At 34.4% G+C, this 27607-nt stretch overlaps 1 long non-coding RNA gene across 1 annotated transcript in view; it reads left to right on the forward strand.

Moving 5' to 3' along the window:
• LOC129731991 (uncharacterized) overlaps positions 1-20704 on the forward strand; it is a 36897-nt gene extending 16193 nt beyond the window's left edge. Inside the window, exons 3-4 of the long non-coding RNA XR_008729134.1 lie at positions 20358-20478; positions 20543-20704. This is a non-coding gene — a long non-coding RNA (uncharacterized LOC129731991). The remainder of the gene's footprint in view (positions 1-20357; positions 20479-20542) is intronic.
• The last annotated feature ends 6903 nt before the right edge of the window (positions 20705-27607 follow it).

Raw genomic sequence — 27607 nt, forward strand, 5'->3', positions numbered from 1 at the left:
AAATCGACACAAGACGCAATTTTAAAATCAAAGGAGTAAGCTTCCGGTTCCTGGAAAACAGCTCAAACTGGCTAATGAACTAATTGTTATAGGTATATTTTCGGAATCATAATGACGTCCAGAAAACAAGCTAAAATGACCTGATACCACCCAGTATAAGAATTTTTTGAATCGAAATGATGTTCAGGGATCGGTTCGAACAGATACAAATCATAATGACGTCCAGAAAACAAGCTAAAATGACCTGATACCACCCAATATAAGAATTTTTTGAATCGAAATGATGTTCAGGGATCGGTTCGAACAGATACAAAACAGCAAAGTATGATACGTAAAACTTTTAAAACTTGTTCACATATTTTACGTGTTACGCAAGGGTTTTTGTAATTTGTTCCTACTTTAGTTCTTAGTTTCACTCTACATCTATCAAATAATGAAGCGGTTCAGGTCTTTCTGGATTAAAAATTGATGTATATATTTTACAACAATTTTTAAAATGACGGAATTGTTTCAAACGTTCGAGTTAGTGAGTAGCTGTTGCTCAGTATATACCAGAATTCATTTTAAAATTTGACAAAATGTGATAGTCTACCCCATTGTACCATTTGTTTCTAAATTGAATCTCTTCAAATGGAAAGATACATTCCACTGATTAATTTAAAGTCTCAAACAAATGTTATTATTACTTTGCGAACCCTCATTAAACGGGTAGCGAAATTTAATTTTATTACCGCACATGTACTATTACACCAGGTATTCCTTTGTGCAATACAACGATCCTAAAAGGTTTGCTCATCAGCTCAAACAGCATCCCGAAATAATTTGTGTGTTGCTTTCCTTGTACGACTGACAATGTTGCTTCATAACTTAAGTAATAGCAGCCGAAACCACTTAACCTTTCGATGTAATTCAATACGTTCTTACTCCCAAGCAATTCATTAGAGAAGGATGAAAGGTGCTTCGGTTCGGTTGGTCTATCTTCTGCTTTTCGGTCGGTGTTTCCACTCGCCCGCCGTCCGGTTGCCCCGGCGACAGGAACGCCAAGACCGGTTGTTATCTGAAAAGGGATTTGACAGTGGTTTCGGGGAGTTTACCTATCATCAGTGCAATATTCGCGGCGGAAATTATACACCTCATGCGTGGTGCTCTGAAATTATATTAAAAGCAGCTACCGGATCTTAGGAAAACAAACAGACCGTGGCTCTTCTGAGCTGGCAATTTGTACTCCCGCGCTCGCTGGGGTATTTCCCGTGTGTTCTTTTTTTCCCAGCATTTCTCCTCGCCGTTAAGTGGTTTCTGTCTGTGCTTTATGCTTGTCTGGTAAGATCTCAGCGACTCTGACTGACTGCACGCACCGGCTTCAAAGCAGTGTAGAAAGTTGCTCTGGCACTTTCGAGGATTAATTCTAGTGAATAAATATCTGATTTTAATGCGCGCTGAAGTAACTATTGCACCGAGTATTCTCGTGAAGTTGCGCCAAGGGCAGCCGGAGCCGAAGCGATGTACGGTTGAAGCGGAAGTCGAACCTACCACATTGCTTTCAACGCACGTTTGGCGGTTGAGAATCCAGCTTGGGTGTTGATTATAGGGCGATTATCAATGTTGGGCCTTCAACATCGTAGTCACGGAGATTAAAGTTTTTTAACGTCTGGATTTGACCTCTGATTGGATAGGCATTGAACCCAGCTGAACAGAAAAGTTATTGGAGTAGATTGCTTGCTCTTTAAAAAAGGAAAGAAGCTATTTTGCTTTCTTTGCAGCAGTTCACAATTGGCCTATTGCAAATGACGAGAAAACGCTGCTCAAAACAAAAAGCAAATTTCAACGATTATGATCAAAAACTATTAGTTATAAGCATCAGAACGATCTGATTCGTTTCTGCTTGAAGACTAGTCCAAACTTGGATCCATAGTTTGAGATCAAAAGTGAGAAATTATTTGCGAACTAATGACAAAATTATAAACGGATGTTGTTGGAAATGTTGGAATATGCCATGGGAATGCTAAGTAAATGATATAGATAAATTTGTTCTATGATATAGTTGAAAGTTGCATTAGTTAAATATCACTCAAATCAAGCTATTATTCTACAAAATATTGGGCTGACATTGACAAAGCATCAAAGTATCTTACAATGCAATAAAAAAGTTTCAGAATCCTTCTCCAATAATGACTTGCTAATTGATTAAGTGTTATACCAGACATCTAGCACAGCAAGTCGCAATCATTCGTGCCATCAAACGATGGAATAAAACCCTGGGGCTATCAGAGCCTACCAGCTGGCCACTTTTCTCTTAGTGTTCGATGTGCTTTTTTAAGTTCCTACAGCTGATATAGAATGAGATTTCTCGAAATGAAAGTTTTCTGTTTCGTTGAATTTCATTACAAGTAACCAGATAGACAATCTAAAAGTTGTTCGACGACAAACTTTGACTACGGGAGGAAAGATCGGCACAATTAACACAATCATACCGTTTCTGGCAATACCCGCAGACTGTTATTCAAGAAATTGCGCAATTATACTTTACACGGAATATCGTTATGGTTCAAAACTAAGTAACATATATTCGGTAAAATAATCTATGAATATATTGAAGCTGCCGAAGTTATATTTTTTTAAAGATGTTGTTCAAAATTAATCAAATAATCAAAAATAGTGTATATATTACTCAGTTGAGAGATACGTTTAAGCGTGCAATATTGTATCACTGCGAGAGTGATAATATCCCCGCCGGCAATTTGGCAAACTAATTGGCGTTTCTACCCGTAGTGTCGGCAGTTGGCAATCATCAATAGAGACTGCGTTCGAATGAATTACTTCAGCAAATTTGCTGTTCTAAAGTTTCAATTTTAAACTGATAGAAAAGCAGAAAACCCGCTATTGAACCCATCGTTTGAACTTTCCTCTACTAGACGTTTTTGTGCTACACAATCACGAAATTTTCTGGTACCAATTAAAACTTTATTTAGAAATATTTTCAGCGGTTTAAAATTGTTCATTGGAAATGATGGAACTTTCTATAAAAATATATTTTTTAAATATTTTGTAAGCAATGCTTTACAAAACTTGTTGAACACAGCCTAGGCAAGATACGATCATTGTCTTTGTAAACGGATTCCCATTCCAATTTCCTTCCGAATGCAAATAACACGTTTGGACTTCGAATTCAGATCCCACATTTCGAACCCGATTCACGGTGCTCCTACAGACCGTTATCATAAAAAATGCACCAAGAATCTTAGTACACCATTCGATTCGTTATGACGTCCAGAATCTCTGGTCAAAATTTCAAAATCATCGTACGGTACATTGACCATTACAGACAAAATTATAGACAAAAAAACTTATTTTAAGGAGAGGTGTTCCACAAAAAACTCTACTTTGTCGTGTCCAACGTACAGATAGGACATCGCAGTATCCAGCAATTGCTTTTCCTTTAAATTTCTCCACAACTTTGCTGAAGGAAGCAATCTAGTATATTGAAAATTACAAAAAATATTATTTTGGTAATATTTCAGGTGGATTGTTCGAAAAACCGAAAACGCCAAAAGCAAGGCCTTGTTTTATGAAACAATTGTGCTGAAGACCAATGTCTACATAAAATCAATTATACACAGTCAAATCTAAAGCGATGACGATTTTTCGAATTTAGACCTCTCTGCACTGTGGGATTTTCAAATAATTCTTTTCACCAATATTCATTGTCTTGAAATATAATACTTGGAATGTGTAAAAACTATTTTGGAAGTTATTTCATAAAATGGTGGTGGAAAAACGTGCTTTACAATAAGTATTAGGTCGTTTCTATATCACTTTTTTGTACTTCACGACCTTCAAAAAAGCATTACTCAAAAATGTACCGTGTGATGATTTTTAACTTTTGACGAGAGATTCTGGACGTTATAACGAATCGAATGGTGTACTCAGATTCTTTGGTGCATTTTTTATGATAACGGTCTGTGGGAGCACCGTGGATTACGACATACACACCAAACGAAAAAAAAGGCACCTCAACAGAAATCGCCACTTGCTAAACTAATTGGAATGCATCAGACTGAATTATGTAGTAGAAAACTGGATCCTATGTCAAATAAAGTTATTGTTAAAAAACATGACTGATTTTTAAAAGGAAAGCAAAGCCTTGGCGCTTCGTTACGTATCGGAATTCGACCATCTGTTTTACTGTAGACAGACTTTGCAGTCGACTGTTAAGTGTACAGGACAATTGCGGGGCTAGCGCTACGATCCTACTGACACTGACAGTCTCTCCCGAGTCGAGACTCGAACCTACGACGACTGGCTTGTTAGGCCAGCATCGTGCCTCGAGACCAGCTGGGAAGACTGATTCTTATACAATTTCTAAAAAATACTGACTCTACAGCATGCTTCACATCTACTTCCGATCATATTTGGTGAATTCCATTAACGAAAATGTTAACTAACATGACAAAAGCAGCCTGTCTTGTTATTTTATTATACCACTAGCTGTGAACCCTATCTTGCTCGGAATTCAATATTAGCTCTTGTTGTTATGGGGGCTCAAAAGTTACTGAGGATTGGTTGGTGTTCCTATTGAATCCATAAATATTCACCTGCTTGCCATACCATGCCATTTCATTTAATATAAATCTGATATGATGATGAAATAATTCTAACACGTTTTTTAAGGGGGATTTGTTAGTAGCTTAAGTATTTATGATAAATATTTGTAAGTAATGATTATGTGTGTCCAATCACAAATGGTGACTTCTCAACACTGTTAGTAATTTGTAATTTTTATTGTTAGGATTTGTTTGCTTTTGCAATTAGGACTTATCATTCGTAGGGATTCAAACCTACTTGTCAAGAAAGGAAAGTAAACTTACAACTAAATTAAATGATAACTTATTGGCTATAAAGAGAGCTTATCGTAGCAATTGAGGATTGCAACGATTTTTGTCGAAAATTGTTAATAATTTTATTTGACATAGCTTCTAATAGTTCAACACCAGTAAGTCTATGTAATTCGAGTGTACCAAACAAAGGAGGACGCTTCAAAAACATTTTTAGAATTTTATTATGAATCCTTTGGAGCGTTTTCTTCCTAGTTGAACAGCAACTTGACCAGATTGGTACAGCATAGAGCATTGCTGGTCTAAAAATTTGTTTGTAAATCAAAAGTTCTTTAAACAAAGTTTAGAATTCCTGTTAATGAGAGGATATAAACATCTCGTATATTTGATGCACTTGGCTTGTCAATGTGCTCACTCTCAATGAGCTACTCTCAATGTGCTCTTTGAAAATAAGTTTTTTATCGTAAATTAGTCCCAAGTACATAACCTTGTCAGACCAACCTAAAATAACCCCATTCACCTTGACAACGTGATTATTGTTTGACTTGAGGAAAGAAGCCCTAGTCTTATGAGGAAAGATTATCATTTGAGTTTTAGAAGCATTGGGAGAGATTTTCCACTTTTGCAAGTAGGAAGAAAATATATCTAAACTTTTCTGCAATCGACTGTAAGGCTGTGCGAGATTTCGAATGCTTTCGTATAATTTCGCAAAACTCGAAATTTCCCGAAATTTCGCGAAATTTCGGTTTCGCGAAATTGCCGAAAATTTTTTGTTGAATTTCGCTAAATTCCGCCTAAAATTTCGCGAAACTAAACTTCCAATTTCGACGATTACGAAATTACGCGAAATTTCGGACCAAATTTCCGATGCACATTATTACATTATTTTGGTTTGTGCTATTGCGACTATAAATTAAATTGAATATATCTTAACAGATATCTGGTATACTAAGTCAGACATAGAAGAATAAACTCTCAGCTGGTAATTTTTGTTATTAAAGACAAAACCGTAACATCATGCGGGAGGTATTTTTTATTCACGCAGAGCATAAAATCAAAATCCCACGAAAAATCACGCGGGGGGTGTGGGGGTTAACGAATAGACCACGTAGTCTTTTTTCTGACTTATAATTTATTATTGCCACTCAGTCAAGACGAAGCTTTCGCAATTTTTTAATTAATAAATTTATTTGACACGACTTGATAATTAATAAGTGTCACGGAAAGTTTGAGAGTTGTCAGCAATTAACTGTAATCAAATTTTTGAAACATATTTCAAATTTATCCGAACGAAGAAATTTTTTTTTAACAGGCTTTGTCTTATTTGGTATTTACTTCTTTAGAATAATAGTTCTATTTTGCAATGCGTCGGGATTTATGACATTTTTCCTGAAAGTATATTTCAATACTCAACGACCGTGAAAAAAATCAACGTTTTGGTTCTCAAAACAATATATAAGACCTGGATGTTCGTGAACTGAAGGAAGAAAGAAAGATGTTTATATATTGTTCGACATTCAAAAACTTTGTAATTTATTAAAAAAAACTAAGTTAAGATCAAACTGCTTAAACAAATTTTATTTATTTTGATACTCAACAACAAATTAAAAATCATTTTGAATATACTCAATACTAAATTACTTTCAGGTAAGGAAATTGTTATATTTGTTTAAGACAATTAAATACTATTAAAAATTAAACAACCATTATCTATTTGTTATTTTGGTTTTGATAAAATGATATTACTGAAAATTCTATTTACAATTTGCGCAATAACTAATAATCCGTTTTCTTAAACCTTCATTTTTTTATAAATTTTTCATACTTTATTGTACATGTATTTGCAGAATAAGATCACAAAACAAAAGACCATGAAAGACCACGGGGGAGTAGGAGGGTAGAAAAGGGATCAAAATATGACCACGTAGTTTAGGAATGGTCCCAAATGCATTTTATTATTTTTTGGTGTCGCAGAAACTCACAGGGCATATTTTTTTAGGACAAAATTATTTTCTACAACCTCACCGGAGACACTAGTTATGCCAGTCAAACAAACCGATTTAGCTGAAAAAATAATTTAATCTCCAATTGGGCACTCTGTGGGTAATTAAAATATATTTTTATAATCGAAACAGTTGGTTTGATTGGCATAGTGCCTTTGGCAAAGTTGTAGATAAAAATATTGTCCCTCCAAAAATAAACATGTTGTATTTTTTTTTTTTTTTTTTGAAAAAATATAACTTTTTTTTGATTGAAGACATCGCTTCGGTAGTTTTTTTTGTAATTTTTATACAAAAAAAAAAGATTTTTGGAAATTAGCTTTTTTATATTAATTTTAATGTTTCTCTTACATTAAAAAAATGAAATTTTTGATTTTTTTTTTATCGGAAACATAAAATTACTATCTAAAACTTTTCCAGAGACGTCACACTGATCAAAAAACTTTTGGCTCTGAAACTATTTATAATCACAATAATCCTCCCAAAATAGCATTTTAAATAGCTTCTCAGCCTATAGAAACGTTTATGCAAAGTTTAAACCAAATCTAAAATGACAAAAAATATTGAAACTGGGGCTCGTTTCAAGATGGCTTGACAAAGTTTTTTTTTTTAATTCTTTTAGCACCAATATTTAGTGGTTAATTTGTGGTTTCGAAATCCAATTTGTAGTAATTTGTGGTTGAGTAATTTCTGAGAAATTTTCTGAAAACTGAGTCAAGCCATCTCTGAAAATGATTTCGCTTCAAATGAATCGGACAACGATGATATATACATCAATCGAAAGCTCTTAATTTGTGGTTCACGAAAATGTAGTTTTTGTAGGCATACTTCATGATAAAATAATTAAAAAACTATTATTTAAATTTTTGAACATTGTTTACCTCTTGTTGTCAACACCGACCGTACGCGGCGCTGGTAGACCATCAAGAGCTAAGAGATCTAGAGCATATCGCAGGGCTAGTAGCGAGTCACTTTTTAGTGACTTTGTCACTATTTTGAGCTTAGTCACTAAAAAGTCACTATTTACGCTAAAAAGTCACTAAAGTTACTAATTTACGACAAAATGGTCACTAAAGTCACTTTTTTAGCTTTAAATGTATAAATCAACTATTGTTGTATTGCAACATACACTAAAGTCGCTTTTTACGCGGGGGATACGTGCCGCGTAAAAAAAGCTGCGTAAATTCCGGAATCCGCGTAAAAAACCGCGTAAATTCCGGAATCCGCGTAAAAAAACCGCGTAAATTCCGGGGTCCGCGTAAAAAACCCGCGTAAAAACCGACCCTAGTGTACTTTAGAAAGCCTGCTTCTCATTTACAGAATATTTGGACAGTTCGGTTTGTAAGGCATTTTTGTTCACTTATCCTGCATAGAAGTTTCATGCCAGGCAATGCTTTCAAATTTCTCATCGAAGTGCACATTGCAGAATAGTTACGAACGAATTGTCTAAGAGCTGCAAAGGAATGTAAAGGTTTATTCTACAAGCTACTCGCGTCTCTAATCAGTGTTGTGCGTGAAATTACGTTTGTAGTTTGATTTGCTTGTCTCAAATCAACTGTTCCTCTTGGTTGAAGTGGATTCAAAAATTTCGAGCTTATATTGTGCATAGTCGTGTTTAGGTCTCAGGATTTTGCTTTCAATCGTCCGAACCCACCGGTGTTTACCAGATACCATTTCGAAATTCCATAATGATAACCCGTTCTACGCATATTTGTCCCATGCTCCAGATCAAGCAAACGAGTGTTTAGTGGGACGAATTTGATTAGAAAATGTCAGGTGGGTAAAATATGCGGGGAAAATCATTGATGGGACAAACAGTCTTAGTATTGTTTTTGCAGATTTTCGGAGCGAACAATGCTATTTTTAATATATTTTGAAAAACCCCTCCCTTAGTTAGCTTAACCAACTCCAAACGCTTTTCGAAGCTGTCACAGGCGGCACGGATTCCCAGATTTCATCCCAGATTTTCTGGATAACCGCTCTAACCGCTATACAAGTTGGAGATTTTGTAAAAAAAAGTTTATTGAGTTGAGATCAGGTGAACTTAACGGCAGTTTATTTCTATTCAAAAAGTCCCTCGAATTGTCCCTATACCAACCTTGAGTCAAGTTCGCAGTATGCGCTGATGCACCGTCTTGCTGGAACATATAGTAATTAGCTCTGAAGAGTTTTCGAAGACACGGGGTAACGTTTTTTTCCAAAACCACCGTTTTATATTAAACAGCATTAAATTCGGCGTCTTTGTAAATGAAAATCAGAGAAAGTTTACTCGCTTGCAAATTGCTCCCGAGACCATCGCTAAAGCTGTACTCTGCAATCGAGGAACACTCCTTTAGAACTCTGAAATTCGATTCGATTGTTTTGTGTAACCAGTCACACTCCAGGACAAATAGTTTCTCATCAGAAACAATGAACTCGCGAACAGCGAGTTGTGAAAGTATCATTTTCACTCTATCGAGCCTCTTTTTCTAAAAGAATCGGCCAAAATATTGTGGACCGATTCAATAGATATAAATAGATATTGCGGCATCCTTGCAGATCTTGGCCGACAGAATATTCAACGATCCCCCAAAGAGAATGTCTTCTTGTGTTTTTCGATGGTTTAATAAACGAAATCTCGCCTAGCTTCACACGATTTGAGATGTTTGAATATTGTGCAAGGGCAGTCACTGACCAAAAATCGTTTTACTACGACTTTCCGGATTTGTTACATCGCACATCAAGAACTAAATACAACTGACAGACCACCAAAACACCAATGCGTATTCGAGAGTGCATACATTCGTTCACGTACTTTCATTAACACTTATTACTCGAAAACTTGTATTCGAATATATTGAACAAGGTGTTATTGCAACCATTTCAACGTGAAATTATGATACGGATTTTAGTTCGACTTTTTTTCTACGAGAACAAATCATTGCACATCCTATGTTCTAAAGACATAAATTTCAGATAAAATTTAATTCATTTATGGTTCAACAATAAATTTCAAAACCCTCTTTTATATATTTTTGGTCACTATTTGGTCACTATTTAGTCTCTATTCGGTCATTATTTTAATGCAAAAAGTCACTAAAGTCACTATTATTTTACTCCAAGTTCGCTACTAGCCCTGATATCGAAAACCGGTAAATCTTTGTTTGAATTCTATCATCTACCTGCGCCATCTGCACGTAACGTTTTCCAATTCGCCATTCTCGTGTAGTGCGTATTGTTCGAGTAACGTAAAACAGATGATTTTTTCTCAGAAAGCTTTCGTGTAGCGATGAGTATGGTGAAACTAGAGATACTCAGAGGGAAAGATATGCGGTGAGCCAAACAAACTGTCAAATTGGAGCCAAACGAACAAGAAAGGTAACACCACATTGAGAGGTATTGCAATCAGGTACGAAAAAGAACGTGTTTATTTCTATACGATTTTTTGTTCTATTGCTAATGAATGAATTAAGAATGCTGTGAGTGATTTTTACTCGGAGTTCAACAAACCTAGTGTATAGGTAACAAAATATGTGAAGGTGTATAAAATTAAACATAAAACCTTAACAGTTTTTGCGAAGCTTTCACTATTCTTAAGGACTTTCACTGTCACCACCGATTATACAAGTCGAATGTTAGTCAACATTGCGCTTTGAGAAGAGATCTGGCACCTCTGACATATGAAACCCAGTTGCCGAATTGGCGATTTTTTCACCGCGAATCGAATGTCCTCTGAGTATTTCTAGGTGAAACAGTATGTAAACAGCAGAGATACTATATGTGCAGATTTACTGCGAAATGCAAATGTTGATCAATTAGCAGATATTTGTAGTTGACAAGCCTCCGTGTGTTTTATGTAAATTTCCTCAAAATAAGTGAAGTTTTACGTAGAAATGCGAGCGTAATTTTCTCGATCTTCGGTCGAATCATTTCCGGAAATGTAGTTTTGCCGTTTACCGATTGTTTGAAAAAAAAAACCTAAATTAATACACCTAGGGGTGTGATCTGGTCTTTTTCATACAAAATCTATTATATGTTAAAATCTATTAGCACATACGTTTTAACTCTTGGAATACATTACAGCCTGATAATAATAAAGAACAATTTTTTGTTTCGATAGATATAATAAGATTTTGGTAACCAACTACGCAACTGTATTCGACTGTTGGGTATTTTAGAAACCGGAATGATGCCTGAAGGTCGGGAATGGGCCTTAGAACTGTAGGGAACTGTTGAAACGCATGGTAAATGCCCAAAGGTGTGTCCCTGACTAGAATTAAAATTCGATATTTTCTCGTCTCAGGAATATGCTACTACAACTACCCCCTGAATAATAATGTCCGATTCATTTGAAGCGAAATCATTTTCAGAGATGGCTTGACTCAATTTTCTGAAAATTTCTCAGAAATTACTCAACCACAAATTACCACAAATTGGATTTCGAAACCACAAATTAACCACTAAATATTGGTGTTAAAAGAATTAAAAAAAATACTTTGTCAAGCCATCTTGAAATGAGCGAAACTGGGACATTTTTTGTGGAACTGCTCAGTTAAAAAGTAATTTTAAATTATATTAAAAATGTGCAAACATATTGAAAACTTCAAAGTTTACAGAATAGTTAACTTAAATTTTGTTTTCCTCGAATTGATGAAGATGTCACTTAGTCTAGTCTGACTAAACGGTATTAAAAACAATTCAATAACACTGGTCGACAAAAGCGAAAAAAAGTTGCCCTAAAGCTCGAAATGGTTGCCCCCAAAGGTTTTACTGCTTTTTAACCATTCCTGTTAATTTTGCTGCTTTTAGAGAATGCAGGAATGCATCAGAAGGCCGCGGAGGAATTGCTTTTCGGATTAGTCGCTTTTACGTTTGCATAGGGAAACACTCTTTGGAAAAGTTATCTTTGCTAGGGACACCAAAACTCACAGGAATGGTTGAAAACCTACCTACCATCTCTCATGTTTTCCAGTTCGAGCTCTAGGACAAAACTTGGATTTTGAATGATGAAAGTGCTATGAAAGAAGGATTACTATTTTAAACATAGTTGCATTCAAACCAAAAGAATCAGTTCAGAAGTTTATTAAATTATTATTTACAAAGACATTTCGAGTTTGACCTTTATATCATTTGTATCTATCGCGCTACTATTGCCTGCAATATAATCTGTATAAATGAATGCATCAAGATTTTAGTTTTTAACATTTTCGATTTTCTCGTCATTGTCGTTTTATCGATATCTGAATACCTACGTTACTCTCCGTCGACCAGGTAAGCACCTTGCAGATCAGCTGCTGAAGGGTACTTCGTTGGCGTACGTTCCAACGTTACAAATCATTGTAATGCTATGTTTCATTTAGAGACCAATTTCGTTTCGTCTCGAGAACTCGAAATCCACCTTGATTCCGTTTCGACTAATTTGGCGAAACCGAAATTAAGGGTTAATTTCGTTTCGTTTCGTTTCGACACCAGAAAAGCCAGTTTCGCACACCCCTATACCTGCCATACCCAACACAACACATACCACACATACGCGTACCATGCACTATATTATACAAATACACGTACCATACACACCTGAACGAATAACGTAAAAATAATTTAACTCCATCTACCATGAAAATATCACAACAAAACATACATATTGTATCATAAACCATACCATACAAATACCATTACGCACATGAACTGCTCATAAATGCATAACAATCCCATGAAATTTCCCATCACTTCCATGCCTGTGCTGTGCTCTTGAAAATTCACATGAAAAATCTATGCTTGCAGCTAAATTGATGAAAAATACAGAAATTTTGGTCAGTTCCCTGTTATAAATAAACGCAAAACAAGCTCAAAGCTGAAAATAACTAGTATAAAATTATAGTCACTATCATTTATAAGCCTTTACTTCGGATGAATGCATTTTTTTATTTTCGGTTTTTGATTGAATCAATAGGAAGAAAAAATTGCAATGGGCTACCTGCGTCTTCTGCGTTTTACTCAGTTTATATTAACATACACATGCTGCACGCGCGCATTATACACACACACGCGCTATGTATCAAACACTATAGCTACACAAATTACTATCGACAGCATCCAAACGGCTTTCAAGTCTTCCAATGGTCCTTTCCAGCGGCTTCCAGTGGTCCCTAGTGCCGGTCACGTCCAGTTTCGGGTTGTATTCCCACAACGATATCTGAATTAGATATCCACTGGTGGGGTCCATTTCAGACCGAAGGAAAGCCGAACTTTTCGCCTTGACGGTCGACCAGGGAATGAGCTTCTCCCCATGCTTAATGTCCTTTGATAGCGTCAGTATGGAAAACGCGGGTGATTGGGGGAAGAACCAATTACATGGAAGCATCTCTGCTTGCTTTCCACGACGCTTACGTCGGATGATAAATGTGATGCCAATTGGCTGATAACTGCTGAATGCGTGAAACCATTTCGTCTATGTTTTTGAAGTCTGCGTTAGCGAATGGAAAATGTATGTGGATATTATATCTTGGAACTTTTCTGAAATTTTCACGAAGTAGTAAGAAAATGGTAAGTAAAATTATCATTTTATACAAATCTTGTATATTTTAGCTAAAGACAGTTTTTACTTTGAGAAATTAGAGGAAATATTCTCCTTAAAATATTTAATGAAATACGATTTGATATATGTATTTATCTGTTTTTATTATCTTAAATATTGCGAAAAATGGAGGTGTTAAATATACAGACCCTGTTCGATTTTGACAACACCCATGATTTCTTTGCGATTTATTGAGTGACCTCTAGCGACCAAAACGCTCGGTAATGGGCCACTTTGTGGATTTCAAGTCGTTATTGGTTTCGCCTGATGAGAATAAGCCAGGAGTATCCGGAACACAACCGGGACAAACCTGCTTGTGGTTCTAAGTATTGCATTGATCATGGCCATTATATTACAAGAATATGTTCTGGCCATAAATCCGAAACTGGTTGACCAATAGCGGTTATCCTCATCGGCAACAAAAAACCATAATACCTTGCTTTTAGACAAGACAAAAAAACTGCAAAAAACGAACTGCCTAACCAGGACGGGGCTTGTATCGTTACAATTTTCAACAACCCCGAACCTCCCATTGACCCAGAAGACAAAAGTACGTTATGAAAATACAGGAAAAAAACTTCGGATAATCGAGCCCCAGATAATCGAGTCCGACCTGTATTTCCATATAATTTTGGAATTTTGACATTGTATCCGAATTTATTGAACACGGTGTAGTTGATTTCCGATTCTTCGCAATCGCAAATGAAACTGCTTAAAAGTTATTGAATGACAGTTCGCCCATGTACCAACTGTAGTTTGACACTAGAGAAATTTTTCGAAACTTACAAGCAATCTGTTTCAATTTTCATTACCAATCAACGCAACATCCATTCGGATATACTAGAGTTTTACCCTTGTAACGAGCTGTCATATTCTGACGAATATTTCACGCGCATCGTGCACTATCGAGCTGTAAAATTTGCCGAGATTCCAACCAAAATTATTGCCACAGTTCCTTTGGTGACAATGAGGTATATACAGGTAGACAGGTAGAGTAGACATTTGTCTGTATTGGCAGCTAAAAAAAGGCAAAAAACACGTGCTTTTGGGTGTGGCGTAGATCTCGGTTAACGAGCAAATGCCATTTGTAACGGTATTCTGCATTGTTTAATAGCGCAGGAAGGCATTTAAATCTCCGTACCATTGCATATTCCATTGCTTTGATAAAGCGAAAATGAAAATCAAACTGTAAGCGTTGTCAAAATTAAACGCCCAAATTGATCCAGGAGCGGACTTTCTAGAGTCGGTTTTCTCGGGGTAGTATTTTTACAATCCATCACTAGTGGCGTAATGCCATTGTGCAGTTTTCAAACCGGATTTCTGAAATTATAAATCCATTTTGTTCACAGAACAAAACTCAGAGTAATAAATTTTTAGATAATTAGAAACAGTGAAAATCAGCAAACACGTTTTTACTGTGACTGACGGATGACTTGACTTTCTCTTTGTTTACGAATAATGAAAAACGAAGGAAGAGAGAATGAACATTGCATGGAAGTGAACTAATCTCTTGTCATGGTTACACTCAAAGTATATTAAAAATATATGGTATTATACTTATACGTTGAGCTCCTAGCCCTCCCTGGTAGCTCAACATTTTCGAAACAAAACAATGAAACTGTTTATTCCGCACTGTCACTTCGATTCGAACAGTTTCATTTTTACTTGATTCCTTCCGGCTGCTGTCGTCGAATCACTTCTTTCTCTTTTTTCTGTCTCTTGTTCATCGGATCGTTTCAAAACTGATGACTATTTTAATTGACGGAGAGAGTGACGAAAAGAGAGACTCTCTCCTTTCCTTCAGCATCTCAATTGAAACTAGCACCGCATCGCGTCGTTTGATGATAGTTTTCTAATACCGCAAGCCGCAGTTAAAACGGCAATTGCATCCAATACAAATGTGACGCAAATTACGATTAAAATTTCGGAATTTTTTTCGCTGTTGATCACTGGCGCTGCGTACCACTTCGGATTGTTAAACTGGTTTTGGTGTTCTCCGTTTTATATCGTCACGTTTTTTTTCTCCCTCGCCCATATATTGGCGCGATGTACTTTGTGGAAGCCCCATTGTCACTTTCGATTGAGAATCGTCATGTGAGAGTGACAGTGATAATCTTTTCTTTCAATTGAATCGCATTTGTATCAGTTTCTAGCCCTTCAGTTGTCAAACTCAAAGCAAGAGCTTCCGAGTAGTTTTCATGTGACTCACGAATAGCTTGAGAATGATACAAATACTTTTCAATTGAAAGCAACGGGTCCAAGCGTCACTACAACCTGATAATTGTCAATTGAAAATGAGTTTGTCAGGCTCTGCTTGCTACAATGTTCCTGTGGTAGCAAGAAAAAGACAAAAGCTAAAAAAAAATCATGCAGTTCTTCTAGATATTTATGGAATTTGAACATCTATGATTTAAAAGTGAATCACGATCATCTCGAATCGTGACAGCTACGCTGAGCAGGGACTGACCACCAGACTGTATAAACATAATGGATTTCGATGAGAATTATCGGAATGAAAACTTGAACAACGAGCTAAGTAATGTCAACATGGAATGTTGGCCTGTCACCCCGGACGAACACATACGATTCGCATAGATTCTCTAGGATTCCTCACATTGGATTCGTGAGCGTCCTTGAAAAGGATTCCTGAAAAAAGGATCCTCAGGAATGCCCTGTATATGGCTCTAGGATTCTTGAATAAGAATCGTGAGTGGGAATCCTCCGGATCGTGTTTGCGATTCCTTTCATGATTCCGTCACCGTGTTAATCGGTATCCTAGGGATTCTTACTCAGGATTCTCTGCGTGTTAGTAATGGACTGTTCTTTCTAGCTGTTCCGATTTACTTGAGATAAAGAAAGTTGTTCCTAAAGAGTTGGTACTATAAAAATCTAAGAAATATTCTCTATTACTTTAGACTACTTTCTATTCATTGTTTAATAAAGTTAGCAAATCGTGAGTCGTTCATTCACGTTACGATTTTCCTCATCTTCTTCTGGCACCGTTCCAATGATTTGTTTGCTGTTTTTCTCAGACGTGCCGATTGTGAATGGGAACATTTTTTGTGTTTATATGTACACCTTGTCCAAAAAACTCAAACCATTTCGTTTCAGCTTTCAGATTACTAGGAAGCGATGAAAACTAGCTTGGTTACCCCAAGAGGTCTACTCTAGTCTGTCTACTTCTGCATAGTACTTCGATATGGTTCTACAATTAAACAAGCTAGTGAGCTCAAATCAAAATCATACCAACAATTACAAACTTCACCACTAGTTGATGTACTGGTACGTTATTCTTATTCTCATTGTTGTTTTAAGAAAATCAACACAGAGTATCAACTCAAAATAAAATAAAGTTTTAATAACTCAAAAAAAAATTGAAGAAATTCCTTATCTAACATGATAGAGTTTGTGAGAATAATCTGACAGGTGAAAATGTACTTTTTGTATACTTTGGGCTACATTAACATTTATGGTGGCTGTTTTTCAGTTTTATGCAAAAGCCATGGAGAATATTCGTACTGTTTTGATACGTGTAGCTTTGAAAAAATCAAGAAAACCAACCTTTTTTGATACAACAAAAGTACTGTAAACAATAGTAATTTTCAAAGAAATAGTTATTAGGTATCACATTTAATAATGATTTATTAAAATTGATCACTCGGTTTTTAAGATTCTGTTCATCATTTCGATACGTCTACCACTGTGACTGCGACACCCATTCATAAATTTCTGAAGTTGTAATTAAATATAAGTGTGATTTCTCACTTCTCCGTTTTCTCGTTTTCGACAAACGAATGCAACAGACCAGATAATAACACCCGCACCGGAACCCACATAAGGGGGTATCATCTTAAGAACGTATTTGTTTTTCGATTTTTATTCCAAACAATCTGTTTCGAACAAATGTTTCTGGCGGTGAATATAACCCATTCAAGAAAGTTATGAAAGAAGATAGCTAGATTTGATTGTGTCCCAAGGACAAGGCACCTGTTTTATCTGTGTTATTATTCTTCAACTATTCCAACATTGAAATCCCTTTCAGCGGGCACCCCTTCTAATAAACAAAGATAAGACGACATCAACCGTTTGTACTATTCCAACCACTGTGTGATATGATTCCAAGATTAGGAATAAGTCAAAAGCAGAGGATCATGAAGCACGGAAGTTGATGCCGACTTCAGTGTCTCATTCATGCCATTCCCGAGTCGCCTTATACGGCCGGAGCCGGTGGTTGTTTATGACCCGTGCCCGCCTTCGCTTCCCCCGTGCCCGGCCAGAGGGCTATACCGACTCTTTCTCTAGCGGACCGTATTGTTTTATGGCACTCCAATTGCGATGGAGAAGCCGGCAGCGGATGTTGCATTTTTTACAAGCCATTTGAATTGTCAAGGATGCGCTTTGCATTCAACTGCAGCACTTGCTGTGAATTGGATATGCATCCTATTCGCGTGTCCATAGCACCCCGTCGGCAAAGTCACACGAAGCTCTGGGAAGGGTGTTTATTAGCTGCACCGTTTGATGAGAGTAATCCATTTGGTTGGCTCCAGCAGTAGAAGGTGCCTCCGCAACCGGCGGCGCCGGTGTTCTTTTAAGTGGCATTCTTAGTTTTCCGTAGAGTCCAAGTACGGGAAACAGAGTCGCTTTTAAGCAATTGGAAATTCGACTCTTGCTTTTCATTGTACCTAGCAGTTTTGGCCATCAGTTTTCGTGTCGAATATTTAATGAACTAGGATGAACCATAGTCTAGGAAACAAAAACATCTGAAGTGCTTTTTTACCGAATTGCAACTTTGTTTCATGCATAGCAAAACATCAAACAATGTCGTGTCGGCGGATATAAATCAGACGAAATAATCCCTGCCTCCCAACACAACACAACAATTGGTCTGGTAGTGCAAGGATTGCCAATTATGCATTCGCTTTTTGAAATCCACAGAAGCCCGATACTTTGATGGACCATTTTCCTTTTCCGTTCTACAGGCACCGCATGCACCGGGAAACAATTACACAGTACGATCGCCGCTTCACAAAGCCAAATGACACAAGCGTTTCCGGTTGTTTGCTATTCACCACATGCTTTCCCATTCACTAAAGTGTGGCTCCCGAAAAACTCTAGCAAGGCAATCGTCGTCGTCGTCATCTCGAACCACAGGTTCTAATTGGCACCCATTAAGAGACTTGCATTATGACAGATTGCCATCCGTTTCCCGGCTCGACAGAGCTCTCGGAGGGTGATGAATTTGTCCTCAAGCATGGGCTGAAGACTTTCCATGTGCACCGGCCAAATGTGACCCAGAGTCACCAAAGCATTCACTTTTCGTTTTCCGGGAGCAAGTGTTGACTCTGCTTAAATCTCCTTTAAAAATTCATCGTTTCCACCTACTTTTCACCATTTATCATTATAGTAGTCCGCATTCTACAGCATCGTTGTGTATGGTGCCAGCAAGATCTTTTTTCTTCTGCATCCAGGATGTGATGCTGTTTATCCTTTCGCTCAGCTTGCGTGCATATCTTTTACGTCGAGTGCAATCCATAGCAGCATTCCGTTTTGTCAAGGTGTACGAAGAGTGTGTTCATCATCAGCAGCAACGCCATCAACCTCGTCATGTGGCAATGCTATTGCCATCCTATCACCATGTAGGTACGCTATACAGGAAATATTTGCCTGCCGTCCAACACTCTCACCGATATTGGACAGGTGCAGTCGACGATGTGTTGCTCAGCAGAAGACGGAAGAACATGTCCAATTTTCCCGGCACTCTTCAACGATGATGACGGTGACGGAAAAGACGTTTTCGTTGTGGGGCTTTTCATCCGATCGGTAGCCAGATTATTTTCAGGGAACACAGTTATTACCTTCCCCCGTTGGCTGATGTGAAACCTTTGACAGGGCAAAGCGTAACCAGACTTGGGAGAAAAAGTTGCGGCTTTAAGCCGTACTCCAGATGAAACTTTGGGGCACCGCAAAACAGTGACAGCAGCGTAGCGGCCGCATTGAGAGTGATTGCCTCGTCATTCGTCTGAATTTTCGTGATTTATAGCATGATGAAGGTTACTGTGGGCTGCTGCTGTATGTCATCTGGGTGGGAGGTTCTTTACATAGAATGACTTTGACGAGCAGACAATTTGTAGAATTCATTGGTAAAATTAGGCTGGTAGTAAGCACGGAGGACTAATGGAAAACCTTGTCGAAGAAATTGAAGTTGAAAATTTCATTAATTTTCAGAAATTATTATTCAGCAATGGAAAGAAAATATGTTATAACCAGTATGAATATTGCATCGACAACACAGTCATGTATGAAAGATAGAGATTATAAAAGGATAAAAACCATAGGAACGATGAAAATAATAACAGAGACAAAATGATAATAATGGATAAAATATGAAAAAAAAAATGAAAATAACATGAAATACTAAACATGACTCTAAATCTCTCAGATGGTCTCGAGGTACGACGATGGGCTAACAAGCCAGTCGTCGTAGGTTCGTGTCTCAACTCGGGGGAAACTGTTAGTGTCAGTAGATTCGCAGTGCTAGCCTCGCAATTGTCTAGTTCACTAAACAGTTGGCTGCGAAGTCTATGTATTGATAAACAAAAGATCGAGTTCCGAATCGGAATGTAGCACCAAGGCTTTGTTTTCACTAAACATGACAGAAATGATAAAAATGATACAAACGAAACGAAAAATCGCATTCAATCCAATGGCTACGCAATGTATACCCTTCAAATAACCACAGACGAATAAATGATATTGAAGTGTCCTCGCTGGTTTAGCACGACTGAACGACACAGGCTTACTAATGTGGAAACATTAGAAAATATGTCAAACAATATTAGCGATAAGTTCCGACAAAAATCGTTGCAATTCTCAATTACAACGATTAGCTCACTTTATAGTCGATAAGATAGAAGTAATATAAGGTTAAGGTTTAATTTCAAATTCATTTATTTTTTTCTTCTCCTATAGTTATATTCACCTAACTCTTCGAGACTTACCTTGGCGACAACCTGACAATCTTCCAGCGTATGCAGACCGTTGTCGTTTACTCAATCTGGATACCTTGGAACGCCGTCGCAAGATACAACAGGTATTATTTGTGGCAAAGTTGTTGAATAATGAGGTAGACTCTACAAAACTCTTGTCGTTGATAGATTTTCGTGCGCCGCAAAGAGCCCTTCAATCATCCGCACTATTGATAAATCACTCTCATCGTACGAACATTGGTCACAATGAACCCGTTGCCTCGTGTATTAATATGTTTAGTCGTATAGAAGGACATTTTGAATTTGGTGAGCCTTCGCAAAAATTGAAGAAAATGCTAGATAGGATAAGTTTTTAATATTATATACATATATACCTTAGTTCATTAAAACTTCGAGTAAAGTATATGTAATAGTATAAGTGTATAGTAAAAGTATATGTAATAGTGTTGACATGTCACCGTTTGTGGCAGAACACACAATATAAATTCTGAATAAATATTAGTAAAAAACTAATTCATCACAAAACATCCCCCCTATTAAAAAAAATCACAGACGAAGTGCGTTTACTTTCTCAATGGTATTCGGGATTGGTAATAAACAAATGTTTAAGTACTTGAAGGTTTAGATTGGTGGATGGTTTTCGCACGCACCGTTCGCATAAATTTGCGATGTTCAACAAGAAAAACACTCGTCGCTCACCTTAGTAATGAGTTTACTTCGCGCGCAACGTTGTTCGATTTTGTCACTCACCACGATGACAAAATCCTTCCTTTCCGTCGCAGTCGTGGAGATGCAGAGGAAAACTCGGTCTCCGACAACAACGACCTTCTCCCTTACAATCTCCTTCCTTACCCTTATGACCGTAGGGCTTGGCCGGCGCAATTATCGATATATACAAAGCGGAAGCTACTGAATTGTTGTTCATTGAAGACGGTAAACTAATCCCAAGTGGCCATACCAGAGCTCCGAAATCTCACATTCAATGCTTGTAATTCACCTGAAATGAAGCTAACTGTACACTCAATCTCAGCCTCCGCAGTGATACTGAATTGAGTCTAGTTACCCTTACCCTAAATTTAACGTTTTACTGATTCGGCTGGTGTTACTTTTTATCATGCTTTGCCATTCATTCGTTCAAGAATGTAATGTATGATATCAAACTTATAGCGCCTATTTAGTTTCGTCAGGCTACAGCAAGCATTGGGTGCTGTACAGGATGAAGCATGATTCTTTAAATTAGTGTTACTATAGAACCATTTAACAAGAAACCAATGGCTAATATTTATTTCAGCACCAGGAACTAGAAAATAACTATAAATCCAGCGAATTGATAGAATTTTGAACAGAGACTTCAGTCAAGCAAGCGCCAAGTAGTTGATATTTAAACGAACGAGAGATTCACACCACTATCGGCACGGTAAAAGGTTTTTGTCAGAGCATGCTGTATGAGGGATAGAATAGTATGAAATAACTGGAAATATTGTACTCTGAATGCTCTTATTATTCGCCTTCACACAGTTCTGTCACTTTTTCCGAACTCTGGGCCATACACGTGGTTCTCTGTGCAACTTCTTCAGCTCAGATCGATCACGAGGGAGCAACTTCGAAATGTGCGGTCGTCAAGCTCAAGCCCAAATACAGGCCATGTTCGATTTTGGCAACACATCCAAAATTTAAATTTTTTATGATGCCTACCAGACTGAATTGAAAATTCCATTCAACGCTTGGATGGTTGCTGGTGGCAACACTTCCAAGGTTTTTATGTTGCCAAAATTGAACTGTACCAAAACGAAAATCGAACAATAATAATAATGATAAAAAAAAAATAAAAATTCTAGTAATGATGAAAAATTACATAACTATGGCAATGATTCAAATGACAAATATAATTTAAATGGAAACAATGATAGAATCAAAAATGGAAAAAATGATATGAACGACAAATTTGAAAGGTATACAAAATATTAAAAATAAATAGAAAACTCAACAATGACAAAAATTACACAATGACAAAAATAATAAGAATGGTATATATTGCATTAATGACATATATGCGCAAAATTCTAATGAAATGATTATAATGACAGGAAAGAAACAGCAATTGAACAAAAATGAAGCAAATATACAACCAAAAATAAAACAAAAATGACTGCATCGACCAAAATGAAAACAATGAGAAATAAAAATGAAACGAAACTGCAACAAAAATAATTAAAAATGGAATAAAGATGTAAAAAAATGTGAATAAAAATAAAACGAAAAGAAAGAACTTCAATGAAACATTATGAAACTAAACATAAAACAATTATAAAACAGATAAGACCGAAAATTAACACAAAAAACAGGAAAAAGGTAATATAAAAATGACAGATATTCCAAAACTGAAACAAAAGATGAGGGAAAAAGGAAAAATAAAAGAAACATAAACAAAACTAAAATAACTCACGAAAAAGAAACAAAACTAAATAGAAAAAGTAACAAGGAAACAAACAAAACATAAAAATGTTACAATTATGGAACAAAAATTTAAAAAGAATGAACCTAACATGAAACAAATGTAAAACAAAAATGAAACAAATAAAAAAAAAGATAAGTGAAAAAAAAATTAAATTAAAGTGAACTCTATACAAAAAAAAAATAAAACAAGCTAAAACAAAAATGACTGAAATGATACGAAAAAAATTAGGTGAAACAAAAGTGTGTAAATATTACAAAAATTAAACGAAAAAAACGAGAACAATTCATAAAATAAGAAGCAAAAATAAAACATAAATGACCTAAATGGTAAAAATGAAACAGAGATAAAACCGAACTAAAAATAAAAATTGTTTTATTTTTATTTAGGTTTTGTTTCACGAATATTATAAAAATTTATTTAGTTAATATTTTGACACGAATATTATAAAAATATGACACGAATGTTATAATATAATGACAAAAACTACAAAAACAAACCAAATCAAACAAAAAAAAACTTAATCAAATATGAAGCAAACATAAAACAAAAATTACTTAAACGATAAAAAGAAACCAATATGAATTTGAAATGGAACAAAAAAGAATTAAAAATGAAAAAAATTGAAACCAAACGAAACGAAAGAGAAACATAAATGAAAAGAAATGTTTAAAATAAAGGACTAAAAATTAAATAAAACACGTATACTAAATTTTGACGAAATTCAAGCAAAAAAATAAAAAATAAACAAATATGCAATAAAAATAAAATACATATGAAAGAAAATAAAAAAAATGAAACTAACACGGAAGGCAATTGACTAAAATAATAAAAATAATAAAATTGAAACAGAATTAAAAAAAAAATGAAGTCATAATGAATAAAATTATACATAAAAATAAACAGAATGAAACAAAAAGAAAAATAATATAAAAACTACAAAAATGACACAAAAGAGGAACAAAAATTTACCAAATTTCGGGCAAAAATGAAACAAAGATGAAACAAAACTGACCAAAATGAAAAAATGGAACCGAAAGTTGAAACGAAAATCAATTAAAAAAAAAAACAAAAGTTACATAAAAATGAAACTAAGTTGAAACGAAAATAGAAAAAATATGTAAACAAGATGTTTTAAAAATAAACTGAACATTGTTTCATGTGAATGCAACAGAAATGTGAATGTAACAGAAGCGAAACAAAAATTAAATGAAAAAGGAACAAAAATAAAACAAAAATGAATAAAAGAAACGAAAAGGTAGAACATTAATGGAACATTGATGAACTAAACATGAAACAAATATAAAACAGATAGAAACAAAAACGAAACCAAAAAATAAAAAAAAGTAATATAAAAATGACATACATGTAGTTGTGAAACAAAAAAAAGGGGGAGGAAAGAAACAAATAAGAAACACAAAACAACACTAGATAATTAATTAATTAATATTAAACAACAAATGTATTGAACAGGAGTTTAATTAATATTGAACAAAATTGAATAGAAAAAATAGGAAAAATGGAACCAAAAAGAAACAAAAATTATTTGAAAATGGAACAAATATGAAACAAAATTGAATAAAAATGGAGCAACAATAAAACAAAAATGTAACAGGAATGAGCTAAACAAAATTTAAAATAATCAAAAATGATAGAAATTATATACATGAACCATAAATGACTAGCAAAACCGATAGACCTGAAATGAAGATCAACAAGGTTGTAACAAAGAGGAAAGATAATTGAAACAAAAATAAAAATGGAACGAACAAGGAGCACAAACGAAACAAAAATTTATTAAAAATTTACTGAGAATGAATTATTAATGAGCTAATTACAAAATAAATATAAAACAAAAACGAACAAAAATATCAAAAATATGTCAACAAAGAAGCAAAAATGAAACAAAAGTAAAACATATATCGAACACATATGAAACGAAAACAAAACAAAACTGAACCAAAATAAAAAAAAAATAAACAAAAATAAAGCATGAATGACATAACATTAAAATAAAAGTACTAGGAAAAGGAAAAATATAAACAAAAGTGAAATGAAAATAATCAATTATCCCAAATGTGACAAAATATTTTAAAATGAAACCAGAATAAAACGGAAACGGAGAAAAAATGAAAAAAAAAACATTGAGAAAAATAAACGAAAAGGGGGAAAAACGAAACCCAAACGAAAAACGAACAGAAATGAAGAAAAGTGTTAAGAAATGGATTAAAAATGAATAAAACATGAAACAAAACTGTAGCGAGAATAATAAAAATGCAACGTAAAACAACCAAATTTGGGCGAAGTTAAAGAAAAATGAAAAAAAATATGCAATAAAAAATATAATATTTCTGAATGAAAAACTAAACAAAATTTGAAACCAAAAATAAAAGCAACTGACTAAAATAACAGCTAATGAAAAATAATTAAAGAAAACTAAATATAATAAAAATGAACTCAATACGAAACAAAATGAATCAAAAATGATACGGAAAAAAAAGATTGTAATATAAAATTGAGGAAAATCTTGTATTATTTTCCTCAAACTTAAAAAGTGAAATGCAAAAAAAGAGAAGAAATATTTATTTAATATGAGGCAAAAATGAAATAAAAATGACTTTAATCGTAAAAATTCAACAAATTGTTCCGTAAAACTGAAATAAAAATTGTTCATTGCTTTAATTTTTGATTCATATTTATTTCATCAAAACAAAAATAAATCAAAAATTAAACGAAAATGAAACCGAAACAAAACGAAAAAAAAAACAGAAATGGCGAGAAATGTTGACAAAATGGAATAAACATGAAACAGAAATGAAGCGAATATGATAAAAATGAAACATTTGAAACAATATGAAATAAAAATGAGAAACACATAAAAAATGACAGAAACTACAAAAATGAAACAAGAAAAGGGGAAAAATCTTTATCAGATATGAAGCAAATATGAAACAAAAATGAGTTAGACGATAAAAAGAAACAAAAATAAATCAGAACTGAAACAAAAATGAAACTAAACTGAATTAAAAATGTAACAAAAAATAAAACCAAAACGAAACAAAAGAAGAACATAAACGAAGAAAAAATATTTTAAAATAGGAACTACAAATTAAACTAAACATAAACATGAAACAAAAATGATAAAAATTGAAAAAATGTAAAGCAAAAATGAAAAAAAATAAATGAAACAATCACGCAATGAGAATAAACTAATTCTGAAAGAGAACTTGAACAAAAATTAAACCGAAACGAAAATCAATTGACTTAAATAACAAAAATGGTAAAAATGAAACAAAATTGAGAGCAATAATATAAGAATTACATAACTGAAACGAAATTAGAAACAAAAGTTAATCAAATATGGAGCTAAAATGAAACAAAGATGAAACAAAACTGACCAAAATTATAACAACGAAAACAAAATGAAACAAGATTGAAACAAAAATTGATTGAAAATAGAGCAAAAACGAAATAAAAATGAAACTAAGTTGAAACAAAAAAGGACCAAAGATAAAAAAAAATGTAAACAAGATATTCTTAAAATAAATAAAACATCGTTTCAGGTAAATGTAACAGATCTTAAACAAAAATTAAATAAAAATGAAGCAAAAATAAAATAAAATGAAAACGAAACAAAACAGAGCAAAAAAGGACAAAAAATGCAACCAAAATATACCTAAAATAAACTAAACATTGTTTCATGTAAATGTAACAAAAATTAATCAATAATGTAGCAAAAATGGGTCTTATACGATGTAACAAAATGATAGAACGAATCAAGAATGGAGTAAATATGAAAGAAAAATTAAGGTAACAAGATAAACCTTTATTTAAACGAACATGACACACAAATTAAGCAAAATAAAATAAAATAAAACAAAAATAAAATAACGACTAATAAATAAAAAGGAAACGAAAATGAAGCAGAACTGAAACGAAAATGAAGCAAAACTAAACAAAATGAAACAAGAACGACTGAAATGACGAAATAATAAAAATAGAACACGTATATGTTAAGCATAACAGAAGTAACAATACTATAACAGTAGAAGCAAAAACAACCAAAAAATATCACAAATTCACAAAAAACGACAAATGAAACACAAATGATAATTGGAAGAATGAATTTCAGGAAACTGATTAAGCCTTGTGAAAAATGTCAAACAATAGTGTCTTCTTAAAACTACTTGAAATTTTTTTTGCCTACGAAAAAATGCGAAATAAACACCTATTTTTTGTAATACAGTAATATAAACATAAAGTTATACCAAATATTTTGATAAAAAGTCCAGGAAGAAGTAATGAAACAACAACATTTTTTTGGCAGGTTTCAGAGCATATTTTAAATACCAACACTTTTAAGAACAATCATTGGACTATGTTACATGATTTCATCTGTTATTTAGATAAAAAAAGCTAACAATGATTAACTTCCTCAATGCATCGAGTTATTTGGTATTAATGTTTAAAAAGTTAGAAAATAATAGAAGAGAGCAAAACTGTCTCTTGAAATTTATTCTTTGTTGAAACTTGACATTATTCCAAAACTTTTAGTCAAATAACTAAAATAGAGAGAAGTAAGACAAATTTTGACTCAAAAGTTGAGTTCCATTCAAATCAATAATAGTCGATTGATTTATTGCGTACTTTCAGATCATTTGGCATGGATCTGCTCTTAATCATTTTTGTGAGGGTAGTTGAGAGTATCGATTCTCAATAGTATGTTCGTATTTCCCTTCTCTTCTATTATTTGATGGTTGATGGTGATGAAGAGGTTC

Source organism: Wyeomyia smithii, chromosome 1 (genome assembly GCF_029784165.1).
Source record: "Wyeomyia smithii strain HCP4-BCI-WySm-NY-G18 chromosome 1, ASM2978416v1, whole genome shotgun sequence".
Lineage (NCBI taxonomy): Eukaryota > Metazoa > Arthropoda > Insecta > Diptera > Culicidae > Wyeomyia > Wyeomyia smithii.